This window comes from Camelus dromedarius, chromosome 18 (genome assembly GCF_036321535.1).
Source record: "Camelus dromedarius isolate mCamDro1 chromosome 18, mCamDro1.pat, whole genome shotgun sequence".
Lineage (NCBI taxonomy): Eukaryota > Metazoa > Chordata > Mammalia > Artiodactyla > Camelidae > Camelus > Camelus dromedarius.
The window spans coordinates 9,399,631-9,414,865 of record NC_087453.1 but is presented as its reverse complement, the minus strand read 5'-3'; the positions used below and the strand labels follow the sequence as shown (position 1 = coordinate 9,414,865).

The following is a 15,235-nucleotide window of genomic DNA, read 5'->3' as shown; positions in this document are numbered from 1 at the left end:
GCCCTCAGACCCGCCAGGGGCGGCGGAAGCGCGGGCGTCGCCTCAGCTCCCCGCCGGCGGCTTCGCCGGCGGGCTCCGGCGGGCGCTGCTGAGGGGAGGGGACTGCGGGGGACGGGTTAACAGCACCCAAGGCCGTCGCAGGCCTCAGCTGTCCCCGAAAGAGGGGGGACCAGGCGGACGGCTGGATGCGTGTGAAGCGCGACATGGCGGCGAGGCCAAGAAGCCCTGGTGGCCTCGTGTGTACAGGGAAGGGGCGGGGATAGAGCTGCCTGGACAACCATTAGGCCCTCTCCGGCTGGGCGGAGCGGGGACTACATTTCCCATAGGGCCTCTCCCGGCGTGGGAGGGGAAAAGGAAGTGCCTTGGGTGCAGTGCGCAGGCGTGAGAGGCACCTCGGGCTATATAAAGGACGCTCCAGCGCTCGTAGTCCTTTCGCGTTTGCGGCGCTTTGGTGTTTTTATCCTAGTTTATCCGCTCTTCATCCGGTGTCGTTCTGTGCCAGGAACTTCGGTTTACTACCGTGTGTGGTGAGTGGAGACTGCTCATCGAGATCTCTACCTCTTTTTTTGTCTTTGCGCCATCGCCGTAGCCGGTGGCTACCCCCTGCTCTGACCCTACTAAGTAGGCTTTAGGGCCGTGGAGGGGCTTAGCTAGAGCTGGAAAAACCCACGCCTTCTGTTCGGGCCTAAGGAGTCCTTGGCTGGTATAAATGATGACTTGACTTTTTTCCCCGTCAGATCGACAATGTTGATGTCTTTAATTATTTGCCAGTTAGTTCTGATACACCAGCCTCGAAAGGCCCTGCCATACTCTTCTCGACTCTGAAAGATGGCGGTTGACGACCTTTCTTTGTTAGTTCGCAGGTTTGCACGGTCAGAGCCGACAGAATGGATCTTGGAGGAGGGGGCCGTTGCCGGGCCTTCCGGGGAGCCACGTGTAGCCGTCCGCAACCTTCAGTCTCCTACCTCTGTGGTAAGCCTCTGTCTCCTGGCCTGTTGTAGGAAAAGCGTGCGCTGAGGGAATTCTTCGTTTGCCAGGCGACCTTGGCGGGGAAAAAGAAAGGAAGAGTAAGGACAACTCATTAGTATATTTTAGTTATTAGGTCTTCTTTGAGGTGTTCTAGGTATATTTTTGTAATTCTCAAAAAACTTTGGGTTTGTTCGAAAGCGGAAAAATGATTTGACAGTGAACAGGTGTTAAATTTTTAGTGTCCTGACAATGCTCATGAAGGCACCGTGTTGGATGCCTTCGCTTTATTTGTTCTTGATAAACAACTTGCTTTGGTACTTTTGTTTCCAAGGGGATGGATTATGTGCTATTTTCTTGAGGAAAGCCAAATGTGTTTCTGTTGAAACTAATCCCCTACCCCCTAACGTTTAAATTCACTTGAGTCCAGGAATGCCACCTCAGTGGGCGTTTTGGACAGTTTTTCTTTCATCTTACTGTCCCAGAGTCTTTGAAGTCAGGTTTTTTAGTGATGATATCTTGCTTTAAAATGCAAAATCATGGCGCTTGGTCAAAACCCTGCAATCACCTCTCAGTAAAAGCTAGCCATTTTTCCGCAGTTCTTGTCAGCAACACTGGCCTCTACGAAATGTGAGTTCAGAAGGCAGGGGTGTAGGTCTTAGCTACATTTTTACTGCCTGCAGCAGGACGCAGAAGTGTTCAAATACTGCATAAAATTTGCAGAGAAACAGACCAATCAAATCTTATTCCTGACTCAGAGGTCTTTTCTAGAAACCAAGAGCTTCCTACTGGCATATATGATGACTGAACTTTTTTCCCCCACTGATCGACCATGTTGATCTAATTTCTCTAAGCCAGTTTATGTCTGATATGCCAGCGTGAGCAGCACCTTTGTCCCCTACTCCCTTGGGCATCTAGCTAATTGGAGCTGCTGTGTCAGTTTTTATATCAGGTTAATTGCTGGCAGAAAGCAGACTTTGAATGGACCAGGATGAATCCAGGATTGGTAAAGAATTGGTAAGTGATGTCCATATGTCTCAGTGTGCCCACATGGCTGAATAGATATAGGACCTGTAGATGGGAGGAGGAATTAACTGCTTTTAAAGGGGCTATCCCTTTTGCATTCCAATTTCTAACTCAAACATGGCCATTGTAGCTGATGACATAACTTTTTTCCCCATCAGATCGACCCTGTTGATCTAACTGAACTATTAGCCAGTTTTGTCTGATGCATTGGCCACAGAGCAAACGTTTATGTTTTCTGCTTACCACCACCAGACTATTGACTGCACGTGAACTTTTTAGTGGAAATTGGGATTGCTGTATAGGCTTTTTACCTCTTCCATCGTTCAGGTCATTTATCTTGGCTTCATCTGTTGACTTCCTACAGGTCTGGAGCCCTGTGTGCCCCAGAGCAGTGAGTAGGTTGATTGCAGCCTGATATAACCCTCGGCTTGGTTCTGTCTTGTAACAGGTGAGGATTCTGCAAATTGTTACCCAAGTGTTAACTCCCTAGTAAGATGACTGTTAAATGTGCTCATGGTAGAGAGTTGTTGCCCACTTGAGAGTAACCTCTGGACCCAGTTCCAAGCTGTGTATAAAACAGGAGGGGGAAGAAATTGACACAACATACTAAACTGAGTGTACTTCAATTAAAAAAAAAGATAGGGCAAAATTGCATCCTTGGCAGGACTGTTGACCTGTTAGTACTATTATGTCTTTCCCTAAGAAAGGAAAAAGTAAAGTTAGAATTAACTTGGCAGATAGTACAAGAATAGAGGCGCTCCAAATCACATTTGAGTTGGGATTAAAATTACAAATTTTTTTTGGAATAATTAAGTTCCTCATGCTGTTGGCTGAAGGCCAACCTCAGTTCTTGCTCTGTGGGCCTCTTCAACATGGCGTCTTGCTCCATCATAGCAAGCCGAACAGACAGGCAGGCCACACCTGAGTCTTTTTTAAACGCTGGGTATGTGTCTTTCCATGATTGGAACGTAACTCCCTTGAATATCAACTGTACTGATTAAGGAAAACTTAAGCTAGACCTGTCTGAATCGGGCCTTGGTTGTAGGCCTTTAAACTGGCCTATACAGCCCTTAAATTGTGCGTCTTAACTGGCTGCGTTTGCCCGATTGATCCCCTGGTGTGCTTAGGAGCCTTATGGTGGAAAGGGAGCAACATCAATGATAGCTTCCCTCCTCTTGAGTGTGTTGACTACAGTAGATGTGTCTCTTGGTGATCAAGTCCCTGCTTTATGAAAAATCTGAAACATGTACAAGCTCAATACCCTAAATTTAAAATAGTTGCTTTTGTTTACATAAGTGCATAGATTTTTGCCATTTGAAAGTTGTTGCTTTTATGACCCTTAATCCCTAGACTGTTCATTTGAATTCCTCTAAATTCAGAAGTAAGACTATCTTCCTATATACCTGATCATTAATAGCCAAGAAATAAATAGTTCCCTAATGTCTGCTAATCAGTTCATACTCAGATGACCCCATTTGTCCCTAGAGTATCTTTGTATGCGTTTCAAGTGTGTTAAGCCCCTTTAGTACCCTGTGTGGTCCTGGTTTTTCCCTCCTTTTATTTCTAGTTCCTGTGCCTGGGAAGATTATAGGTTGAGGTTGAGCATTTTGACATCAGGGACAAATAGACTTGAGTGAGGTGTCAGACTCGAGATAAGACTTGAAAGAGATTGGTCTGGGGCTTGACTGTAGATCCACCTTGTTACAGAAGTCTTAGTACTGGTTGTGATGTACTTTTTTTCTTTTTGAGTATTTCAGTTTATGGAGTTGGAACACAAGATCTCTTGAAAAAGATTGTCTCTGCTTTCCTGAGAAAGCGTGATAGTTCTGATGAATCAGTCCAGCAAGGCTGTGTAACCCACGTGTCCGGAGCTGAAAAGCTGGTGTCTGCTTTGAAGAATCAAGGATTATTATATTGTTAAACTTGGTGAAGTTTTCTAACTTAGAGCCTTTCTATCTGGAGAAAGACAATAAAATGCTTTAAATTAAAATGTTGTATATGATCATTGGATACTCAGCCTTGAACAGGGACAATATGTAACAACCAAATTGTTGGTGGGTGCATCCCACACTTGTCCACTTAGGCCTTTACAGGCTTTTGTGCTTTACAGGCATGAATGAGATAAGTGTGATTGGGCTACATCTAACTTACATTTTTAACTTTAACCATGGAAGCTTCTAAACAGACTGGTCTAATAATGGGACCAGTCTGGTTTCACTGTAATTTCCCTCTGTCCCCAGATAATTGAGTAATCTGAGAAAGGATTCCATTTTTGTTTTTTTCCCTAACGTTGTGCTTGCAGAATTCCCGGTATTGACTCAGTCCCCTCCTCTTGTGAGGACCTAGTGCTCTCAATGAATAGAAAACTAGCAGGAGGGGATATATCCCTTCTGATACTAGGTTATAAAAAACATGACTTGTTTACATTCAATTGCTGTTTCTCTTCTGTCTCATTCCTTGGCTTGCTCACTTTGATGAAACAAGCTACTAAGTTGCAGTCCAAGTACCAAGGAATTGAGACTGATCTCCAGCCAGTTGCAGGGAACTGAATCCTGCCAACTAAATTTGGAGGCAGATCATTGCCTGGTTTTTGGTGACTGGAAACCCTGCTGACACCATGATGCCTGTGAGAGGCCTTGAATTGGGACCCAGCTAAGCTGTGCCTGGATTCCTGACCTATAGAAAATGAGGTTGAATGTTTCAAGTCACTCCATTTTGGGAGTAATATACTCAGCAATAAATGGTATAGAACATAAATAGTACAGAATTCCATAATCAAAAGTCCTCTAATGGTCTTGAACATTACCAACTGCAAGCCAACTGACCTTTCTTACATCAATTTCTTAGGACACTGAAAGCTCCGGCTGTAGCCTACATCTCCAGTCTTGTTTCCCTTCATGCATTTAACTTGTCCAAAACTGAACTGAGTGATCCCTTCCCCACCAAGTCTGCACCCCCTACAACCATTTCTACCCCTGGTATTGGCAACAGTCGAGTTGCTCAGGCCAAAAATCTCAGATATCTTTGACATTTTGCTCATATTTCCTGTGTGTAACCCTCAGCAAATCCTTCAGGTATATCTGATACCCCTTTTAACCACCTCCGTTGTTACCACCTTCCAGATCCAAGCCACCATCATCCAAGCTTTGATTACTGGTCTCACTTCCACCATTGCTCCCTGTGAACTATATGCAGCCGAGGTGCCCTTGAAACCAGAATATCGTGCCACTGTCCTGCTCAACCCTCCAGTGTCTCTCCACCTCAGTAAAAGCTGGCGTTAAAGGCCTACTCCAACTTCCTCTCCCTCAACCTCTGACCTCATCTCCCTTCTCAGGTACTCAGGTCTCCTAACCCTCTATCACTTTAGGTTCACTTGAACCTCAGATCGCCTGGATGATCAGCCCTAGCCCCCTCAGATCTTTGTATGGTTCCCCTCATTCACTCAAATGTCACCCCTGGGACCTATCTAAAACCTTCCCCTCCACTTTCTATTCCCTTGTGTTTTTCTTTGTATTTACCACTGCCTGATGAATAGTGCCTGTACATATACAATATATATGCATCACATATGTATTTATATAGCAGGTATGTTTTATCATTTGTCTCCCACATTAGACCATGACTCCATATAGATAGCAGGTCTCCCTCCTTGGTGGCCCCTCTGTGGCATGTGCCACAGTGCCTGGCGCATAGTAGGCCACTCAAATACTAAATGAAAGAATGAATTAGACACTTGCGGCGGGACGGTGCTGAGGCACGGCGGGACGGTGCTGAGGCACCAGCCATGGACACTCATCACAACAGCCTGTGAGGAGAGAACTAGCATGATTCTCACCCTAATTGCACAGATGAGGAAACAGGCTCAGAGCTACAGTTCCCCAGCTCTATATGAGAGAGAATCGAGTCACAACTCTTACTTGACTCCTTTTCTCTCTACAAGTTACTGCCTTTTACGAGAACAAGTGTTTTCTGTTCTTGCATCCCCTGCAGTTTCTAAAGCTATTCCTTACACAGTAACGACTTGCCTGAAGTCACACAGCCGGTAGGTAGTGGTGTCAGGACTTGCACCCTGTCAGTCTGGCTCTCGAGTTTGTAACCCTTGGCTTCATTGCCGCCTCTTACTGAAATGCAGTCTAACTGATACAGGAAGGAGCCAAATCCTGGTTCTTGAAATCTCAAATGCTTTTGCTGGACTTGCTTGTTGGTGACAAACCTCTGAGGTCAGAAGCGGTCCCAAATGCCTGCTACCCAAAGGTCAGAGAAGTTCCGTAGAGAGCTCCTGCCCGCTTTGAGTCTCGTGGCTTTACAGCTTCCCTGAGCCCCAGGGGCAATGATAAGCCTTAGATACTCAAACTCTGCATCGTGTCTCCCCAGCTTCAGTCCCTCCCAACATTTGATGTTTTACTCTCCTACTTCTTCGTCCTTTTAGCTGAGGGATCTTGGGCAAATTGCTTGACTTCTATATGCCTCAGTTTCCTCATCTGTGAAATGGGTTCATAACAATGCCTACCTACTTCAGAGAGTTGTACGGTTCAATAAAATCAAGTCTGTAAAGTGCTTTGCCCAGGCTTGGCACGTAACAGGGATACAGTTCATATCTAGCGAATAAATGAATCTTCCTGCAACATTGAGATGGAAGATCAGTGTTGGTGAGATATAAGAAGTGTCTTCATTGAGTGCCTACCATGTGCCATACTGTGTTAATTATTATCTCATTAATCTATACCCCAACCTTGTTCATTAGGATCCCATTTTATCCCTTCCAGGCATCAGCTTGTGTCTGCAGGGGGCGCTGTGGGCACACATTTCTCCAGCCTGTGGAGAGATGCCACTACCCAGGAAGGAGGGAAATGGCCCCGCAGTGGCCTTGCGGTTGGGCAAGCATTTCAGATCCTGCCGCCAGCACTTCTGGGGTTGGCTGCGGCAGCAGAGTCTGCGAAGGCAAGTTCCCCAGGCCTGAATCTTGGACTGCTGATAGTGCGACCGACCATCACTCACCATGCAATCAACCAACCAAAATGAAATTTACCCACAATCCCTTCAATCTAACACATCAGTAATCAGCTTTCACTCTTCCACATTCCCTTCTGTTCTCATTATGTTATTATAGTGGGGCAGCTTGGTAGAGCTTCCAATTTTTAAAGGAAGCCAGAAATTCCTAAAATGTTGGCAACCAATTTCAATTTTATAAACTGAAGACTGAACAGTGCATACATCTGAGCCTCCTATGGCCTGGAGGTCACCAGTGTAAGACCTCTGCAGTTTGAGCTGTGTCCCTTTCAGCAACCGTCCTTGTCATTCCTGGGCCAGCTAAAACACACGATGCCCAATTATATTTGAATTTCAGATACACGTCTCAACTATTACATGGGACATACTTACACTAAAAAATTGTTATTTATCTGAAGTTCAAATTTAACTGGGTGTTCTGTATTTTTATTTGCTAAATCTGGCAACCTTATTCCAGGGAGCATCTGGCTTGGGATGATGCATCTGTTCTTTAAGATGAAGCCTTGATGGACCTCATACCTTCTGAGGAACTTTCGTTATCTCTGCCAACTTGGTCTTTTCCTCCAAGATCATCTTGGGGGAAACCTGGGTTTATAGAATTTCCCAACAGTTTACTATTTGTCTTCAAAGTCTGGATGGGTAGATTTGGCAGGTCCTGTGGTCCCCTGGCTGGACCCTGATCAGTTCCTCCCGAGGTCCCAATGTGAATTAATTGCAGGTCTGTTTAGAAGGCAGCTGTCTTGTCTTTTATCTGTTAGTCATGGCAGAAACAGACCATCTTGGGCTTATTTATATCTGTTGCTTTCTTAAAAAGAGAGAAAAGGAGAAATCTGGATCCTGTTAGTTGGCAGGCTCATTTAAACAAATGGTCCTTTTGCTAAAACAGACTGGTACCACAGGGCCACAGTTTGCAGGTGGGAGGGTTTGGGATGGGGGTGGTCCTAGTGGGTGAGAGTTTTTTTCTTCTTTTTCTTCTTCTTTTTCTCCAGTGTTAAAATGATGGCATGTGCAGTCTGGGACTTTGGTGTCACTTTTGGCTCTGCCCAGGTTGACCTGGTGTTTTTACAGCTAGAGGAGCTACCTACTGAGTTGGTGGTATTTATCATAGTATGTCCTAGGCTGCCTCGGACATGTCACTGTCCCTCTGTAATAAGAGCAGAACAAATCTGACTTTATAGTGGATCTATTCCTTTAGTTTTGACCACTGTGTCCCATGTTCTAGGCTTAGTCTTGCCAGCTCTGCACCTTTTGTAAAACAGTGTTGCCTTTAGCCTGAAAGAAACAGGAGAGCCTATTCTGGGGGCTCTGATCTTTAAGGATGTTAGCACTTCTGCACTTATGTAGAGATGGCAAGTTGCAAAATAGAGACTAACCTTTGCTTTGTTGGAGGTTTACAGAGACACCAGGGCTGACCCACATGGAAGGATGCAAGAAGAAAGAATTCCTGCAGCAAGTTTGCAACAACCAACCACACCCCCTCCCCCGTTTTTTGTATGAAAGGAGCCTGTTTTCTGACTGGAGTAGAATGGTTTTCCAAGACATTAGTCTGCCATCCTCTCGGTCTGCTGGCTTTCCAAATAAAGTTGCTATTCCTTGCCCCAACACCTTGTCTCTCGATTTATTGGCCTGTCGTGTGGCAAGCAGAACGAATTTGGACTCGGTAACACCACTGTTTGGTCAAGTCCAAACATACCTCTCTAAGCTCCATTTCTCCCTACTTGAATCACAGTAGTAACAATGCAATAATGGCAATGCCATTTATTGAAATTTCCTACCAGCCTTCATGCTAGGTACTTCACATGTAAATAATTTATTTCTCACCTCAATGCTACAAGGGCAGTAATTTTATTATTCCAACTTTACAGTTTAGGAAACTGAGGCTTGAGAGGGAAAGTGACTTACTTAAGCCACGCAGTTAGCAACTGCCTCTGCCAACAGCTTCCCTTTCCTGTCCAGGTCCCCTCCTCACCCTAGTCCACCTTGCTCAGCGCTTTGCTCAACAGCAGTAGCAGGGACACATCTTTGTCAGCTCTGAGTCCTATGGTGGGAACTTCAGCCAGAGATGGTGGAAGGGATGGAGAGTGAGGTTAAGCTATGCATTCCCCTGGCTCTGCCCTAGGGGTGCCTCTCCAGCTCCTCCACCTCACTGTCCTATTGGGCTTTGACATTCCTTCCTTGGCCCCTTGTCATAAATGGGTCCCTCCTCTATTTCCAGGGTTTTGCACTAGCTCCTGCGGTCTCCTTATATTCTGTGGGCACCCTTGTGTTCTTCTGGAATTGTGCTCTTAGAATTACTTTGTTTACAGTGGACCAGGACGGGTAGAGAGGCAGAGCTGGGGTTCAAACCCAAGGACTCCAAAATAACCTCTTTGCTAGTGACCTCCCAGAGCTGCTTGCTGGTTGCTCCTGCCAGGCACAGTGTTTTCACTGTGGTTTGGAGGATGATCTACTCTCATTTCTATCACTTTCCTCCAACAATTACAGAAAATGTTGCTAAATGCGTTCTCTGTGTCTGCTAGTGCATGGACTCTATTAAAAAGAAATCAAACACAATGCTAGCTTGACTGGCTTGTTCTTAGGAACAAGCTCCGAGTAAACCCTTGCACTCCCCCACTTCGATCCCCATCCCATCCCCATCATTGTGCAGGGTTTTGAATGGACATACATTTTCAACTCTTTCGGACGAATACCAAAGAGCATGATTGCTGGATTATATGGTGAGAAAGAGTACATTTAGTTTTGTTAAGAAACTTCCAATCTCTCTTTCAAAGTGTCTGTACCATTTTGCATTCCCACCAGCAATGTATGAGAGTTCCTGTTGCTTTGCATCCTTGCTAGCATTTGGCCTTGTCAGTATTTCATATTTTGGCCATTCTAATATTTGTGTAGTTGTAGCTCACTGTTACTTTAATTTGCATTTTCCTGATGACACATATGGAGCAACTCTTCATAAACTTATTAGCCATCTGTATGTCTTCTTTACTTTTAAACTTTCCCACACGCATTAACATCCTGGGATCTATCACTTCCCAGCTGTGAGACTTGGAAAATCATGTCATCTTTCTTGGCCTCAGTTTTCTTAACTGTAAAATGGAGCTCGTGATAATGTCTCACTGGGATGCTGCAAAGATTAAGTGTGGAAAATGTCTGGTGTGAAATGCTCAGTAAAGATCTGTGAAATGGACAAACTCTTAATGCCCACCAAAGATATTAGCAAAACAGGAGAATGAGTGGAGCTGGCAACTTAACGGCATGTTATTAAATTGAATCATGGGGTGTTGCCCCTAGGGCATTATTTTTTAAATCTGGAAAAAGTGAAAAAATTGAGTTCTCCCTCTCTCTCCTTCTTACATCCACTTAAAAGAATTGTAGTTTTTCTTCTCCTTCCTCCTTTCCCCCTTTTAAATCATCTTTTTCAATATGCTGAGTTCCTGCTTAAGCAAATGCAGTCCCAGGTTGAGAAGTTCCCCCTAGTGAAAAATCTCCTAATTTGTTGATGATTACTGGAAAAGCTGGCCAGTTGCTGGTTACAGGAAAGTGCTCAGCCTCAGATGATTTTTCCGAGCAGTAAATTTGATCTGATGCAAAATCCTGCATGGTGCTAAGCTCTTAAGAACTCTCTTGATGCAGAAGAGAACAGATCCTCGGCAAGATGCACCTAACCCCAATAAGATGCTGAAGAAAACTATCCCCACTGGGGCACTGGGTTATTTAAATGATTTTTCATCCTGAATCTGTAAGTAGCAGTGCCCGATGATCTTGACTGACCAAGGCTACTGGGAGTATAAAGTCAGGTGATAGATGTGAATCACTAAAAAGACCCCTAGTATGTAGCAAGTACTCACAAAATAATTGCTATCATCTTTATTTCTAACCTTTGGATTTCTTATGGGTAAAAAAATATTAACTTATGATCCCTAACTCACACTGTTGAGAGAATAAAAGAAAGTAGTTTATAATTCTTAAGTCCTGTGCAAAGTCAGTGTGCCTGGCTCTCCCATGTACTAGCTGGGTGACTTTGGGCAAGTTGTTTAACCTCTCTATGCCTATTTTCTCATATAAAACATGGAAAAATGCTAATTGTACCTACTCCATAGAGTTATTGTAAGGACTGTATACAGCAATATTTGTAAACCTCTTAGGACAATGCCTGGCACATAAAAACTTAATCAAGGCTAGCTATTTTTTGTTATAAAATGGGTTTTGGGGTTCTTAGCCCTTGGTGCAAAATGTGATGTGCTAGGCAGCTTCTAAAGTTGGTCCCAGTGATCCTTGCTTCTTGGTTTTCTTCTATAATCTCCTCCTCTTGAGTGTGGCTTGATTCTAATGAATAGAAGATGGCAAAAGCTATGGAATGGCACTTCTAAGATTAGGTTACAAAAAGGCAGTGACATCCAACTTGCTGACTCTCTTGCTCTCACTTGCTTGCCATCTGGGAAACTAGCCTCCATGTTGTGAGTCCTCATGGCAAGAAACTGAGGCCCTCAGTCCAACCACCCGTGAGGAGGTGAATCCTACCAACAACCATATGAGTGAACATGGAAGTGGGTCCTTCCTCAGTCAAGCCTTCAGATGAAACTGCAGCTCTGTGTGGCACTGTGACTGCAGCCTTGCAAGATATGTCAAAGCAGAGGTGCCCAGCCCAGTTGCACCTAGATTTCTGGCCCATAGAATTCTGTATGTTGTGTATGCCCAGTAATAATTGTGCGTGTGTTGCTTTAAGCTGCTAAAATTTGTGGCAATTTGTAGAACCTAATAGATGACTAATATATATGGCTCTGCCATTTTCTAGCTGTGTGACTCTGAGTAAGTGACTCTCTGAGCCCCAGTTTCCTCAGCTGGAATGTGGCAGAGCCCCCAGAGATTGATGGGTATCATAGGCCAAATGTCGTGGAGTTCAAATAGAAATGAATTGACTTGACTTGGCTACATTAAACACACTGACATTTAGGGAACATTGTCAGAGAAAATGTCTCACAGATATGTAAATCTGAATAACCATAGTTTGTCTGTTAATTATCATTTCAAGTAAAAATAATGTTCCATTGCAAATCAAAACTACAATGAGATATAACGTCACACCAGTCAGAATGGCCAACATCCAAAAGTCTACAAATGATAAATGCTGGAGAGGGTGTAGAGAAAAAGGAACCCTCCTACATTGTTGGTGGGAATGTAAATTGGTACTGCCACTGTGGAGGACAGTATGGAGGTTTCTTAAAAAACTAAAAATAGACTTACCATATGATCCAGCAATCCCACTCCTGGGTATACATCTAGAGAAAAATACAGTTCAAAAAGACACATGGACCCCAGTGTTCACAGCAGCACTATTTACAATAGCCAAGACAGGGAAACAACCCAACAGATGACTGGACAAAGAAGTTATCGTACATATATACAATGGAATACTACTCAGCCATAAAAAAGAATAAAATAATGCCATTTGCAGCAACATGGATGGACCTGGAGATTGTCATTCTAAGTGAAGTAAGCCAGAAAGAGAAAAAAATGTCATTGTGATATAACTTACATGTGGAATCTAAAAAAAAAAAAGGACACAAATGAACTTTTCTATAAAACAGAAATAGACTCGTAGACATAGAGAACAAACTTATGGTTACCAGAAGGTAAAGGTGGGTGGGAATGGATAAATTGGGAATTCGAAAATTGCACCTCTTAGGGAGTGATAGAAATGTTAGCTATCTTGATTGTGGTGGTGGTTTCATTGCTGTATATATCTATCAAAATTCATCAAATTGTACATCTGAAATACGTGTAGTTTACTGTACAGGAACCATACCACAATAAAAGTGTTATTTTAAAAAGTTAAAAAAATAATGCTCCATGAAAAGTCAGCTAGTACAACTTACAACTTGGTCACACAAAGAGCTTTTCCTCAAGACAACCATCATACACGGTGCAGAGTGGAAGTCCTTTATATATACTTTCTACATAATTTTAAAATTTTACTCAAAGGTTGAGAATTAATAAAATTAATAATTTGTACTGCTTTGTTAAGGAGTATGCCAAATGAAACTGGCTTTCTTTTCTTTTTCTTTTTTAACTGTGGATGTATAGGGCTGAAGCACACAATGATTACTAGCAGAGTTTGGTGCCACTGCCTTGATTTACACTAAGGAGCCTGAAGTTTAACCCACCACTACTTTTGTACTATTGGTGTGAATGTCAACACAGTGAGAAACGTCACATCTTACTGTCATTATGAGAATAGTTTTGACCTTGCAGACCCTCTGAAAATGTCCTAAGCACAACACTTTTAAGAACTACTGATCTATCCCATACACCTCATTCAAATTTTGCCAGTTTCTCTACTAACTTCTTTTTTCTGGTCCAATATCCTACCTAAGATCACAAGGTGCATTTAATTGTCCTGTCTTCTTAGACTCTCTTTAAATTTGGAACAATTCCTCAGTCTTTGTCTTTCATGACCTTGACACTTGTAAAGGGTCCTGGCCAGTTATTATGTAAAACATTCCTCCATTTAGGTTTGTCTGCTGTTTCCTCATGAATGAATTCAGGTTATACATCTTTTGGGCAAGAATACACAGAAATATCGCCATGTCCTTCCTAGAGAATATCAGAAGGCACATGATGTCAGTTGGTCCCCTTATCAAGTGGATCATTTGCACTTTCCTTATTCCAGCTCTGGAATCAGTCATTTCACCAAGGAGCCCTGGTTCCCTTTATTGGAGAAACCAAGATCTAGGCATTAAGTGTAATCCTTGCTTCTAGGCCCCTCAGCAGACAGAGCTAGGAAAGATGTGGCTTCTGATCTCATAAAGCTTTCATTCTAGTTGGGGACACAGTCAATAAACAGGTAAACAGAGAGGAGATAATTTCAGACAGCAGTAAGTGCTATGAAGGAAATAAAATAAGAGGATGGGGCATAAAATGAATGGAAAGTTGCTTTGGTTACAATATTCAAGGAGGGCCTCTCTCAGGATGTGACATGTAAGTCAAGACCCAAAGGATGAAAATGAGCTGGGCATGAGAAAATCTGAAAGGGATAAGCATTGTGAAAATAGGAACAGAAACTGCAAAGTCCCTGAGATGGGAACGAGTTTGGTGAAGCTGCCCAGAATTGTGTTTAATATTCGTCTTCAGCTGCCAAAAAACCTGTCCATTGATGGAACTCGGGCCCCAGACACATAGAACTGACATCAGTTAAACACTTATCAGACCTGAACTCATGTTAATGTGGAGTAAAAATGGAAAACTCCAGACATTTCTTTGTAAACACTTGACGTGTTTCATTTGCTTTGGAGGAACTTTCCTCATTTCTAACTAATGGACCTCCAATTTCCCAGACCCTGTCTGCCAGAGAGGGAAACTGAACTGGAAAGTCAACCGTCCAGAGAGGGTCATGCACTTGGCTCCACCCTGAACTTCATCATTTACCAGTGGAGCCAGCTAGACATTTGGCAGGAAATGGTGCAGATAACATTTTCCTGGTGCCATTTGCATTTGGGGTTGGATGATATCCAAAAGCACCTGGGAAAATTTCAGTTTTATCAGGCATGCATCTCTTCTGTCAGATGGGGGCTAGCCACACAGGAAGTCACATAGATACCTATTTCCCACTGAATTAGCGCTGTCCTTAAAATATATATTATTTAAGATAGAAACACATGCAAAGGCCAAGAGGAAGACAGCTTGAGGAAGTGGCTAGATCACTGTATTGGACATCAGGGTACTGGGGTTCAAGGCCCAGCTTAGGCGCTGACTGACTCAACCACCCTCATTTATAAAAATTTACCAGTTTTCGACAAAGTGGCAAGTACTTTCTAGTTATGTGACTTTAGGCAAGTGACTTTACACCTCTGAGCCTTGTCCAACCTCTGAAAAATTCATTAATAATATATATTTATGGTAGACACTGCTGGCTCCTAACCAACAGCCATTCCCCCCTACCCCCGCTGTGTTCTTGCTGGCAGAGCTTGTCTCCTTCCACAGAGGCAGAGGTAGCCAGGCACCCACTTTCCCAGCCACCTTTGCATTAACACATGCAACTTATCTCTGACCAACAAGATGCAAGGGATACCTGGCGAAGGCGCTTCTGTATGCAGTGCTTATGGCATCTTTTCATGTGATTATTAATAACGAAACTGAGTCCCCCTAAAACTGAGGTCCCTTACCAAGTTTATGATTCATCTCTCTATCCAAAACTTTATTCCCTTTCTTGTCCCCTCTGACCTCAATCCTGTGCTCA

The 15,235-nt window shown here is 43.5% G+C and overlaps 1 long non-coding RNA gene and 3 other non-coding genes across 5 annotated transcripts; all 4 read left to right on the top strand.

The window, feature by feature from the left end:
* The first annotated feature begins 503 nt into the window (after positions 1-503).
* LOC105087865 (uncharacterized) lies at positions 504-3,982 on the top strand. 2 transcript variants are annotated; one of them, XR_837044.3, is made up of 5 exons: positions 504-527; positions 857-972; positions 1,907-1,983; positions 2,357-2,440; positions 3,750-3,982. It is a non-coding gene; the product is annotated as an uncharacterized LOC105087865 (long non-coding RNA). The 2 variants fall into 2 exon arrangements; XR_837045.2 differs by having other exon boundaries at positions 3,742-3,982.
* On the top strand, positions 700-790 carry LOC116147555 (small nucleolar SNORD12/SNORD106). Its single transcript, XR_004131114.1, has one exon. It is a non-coding gene; the product is annotated as a small nucleolar SNORD12/SNORD106 (small nucleolar RNA).
* On the top strand, positions 1,754-1,844 carry LOC116147557 (small nucleolar SNORD12/SNORD106). Its single transcript, XR_004131116.1, has one exon. It is a non-coding gene; the product is annotated as a small nucleolar SNORD12/SNORD106 (small nucleolar RNA).
* On the top strand, positions 2,113-2,204 carry LOC116147556 (small nucleolar SNORD12/SNORD106). Its single transcript, XR_004131115.1, has one exon. It is a non-coding gene; the product is annotated as a small nucleolar SNORD12/SNORD106 (small nucleolar RNA).
* Positions 3,983-15,235: the final 11,253 nt, after the last annotated feature.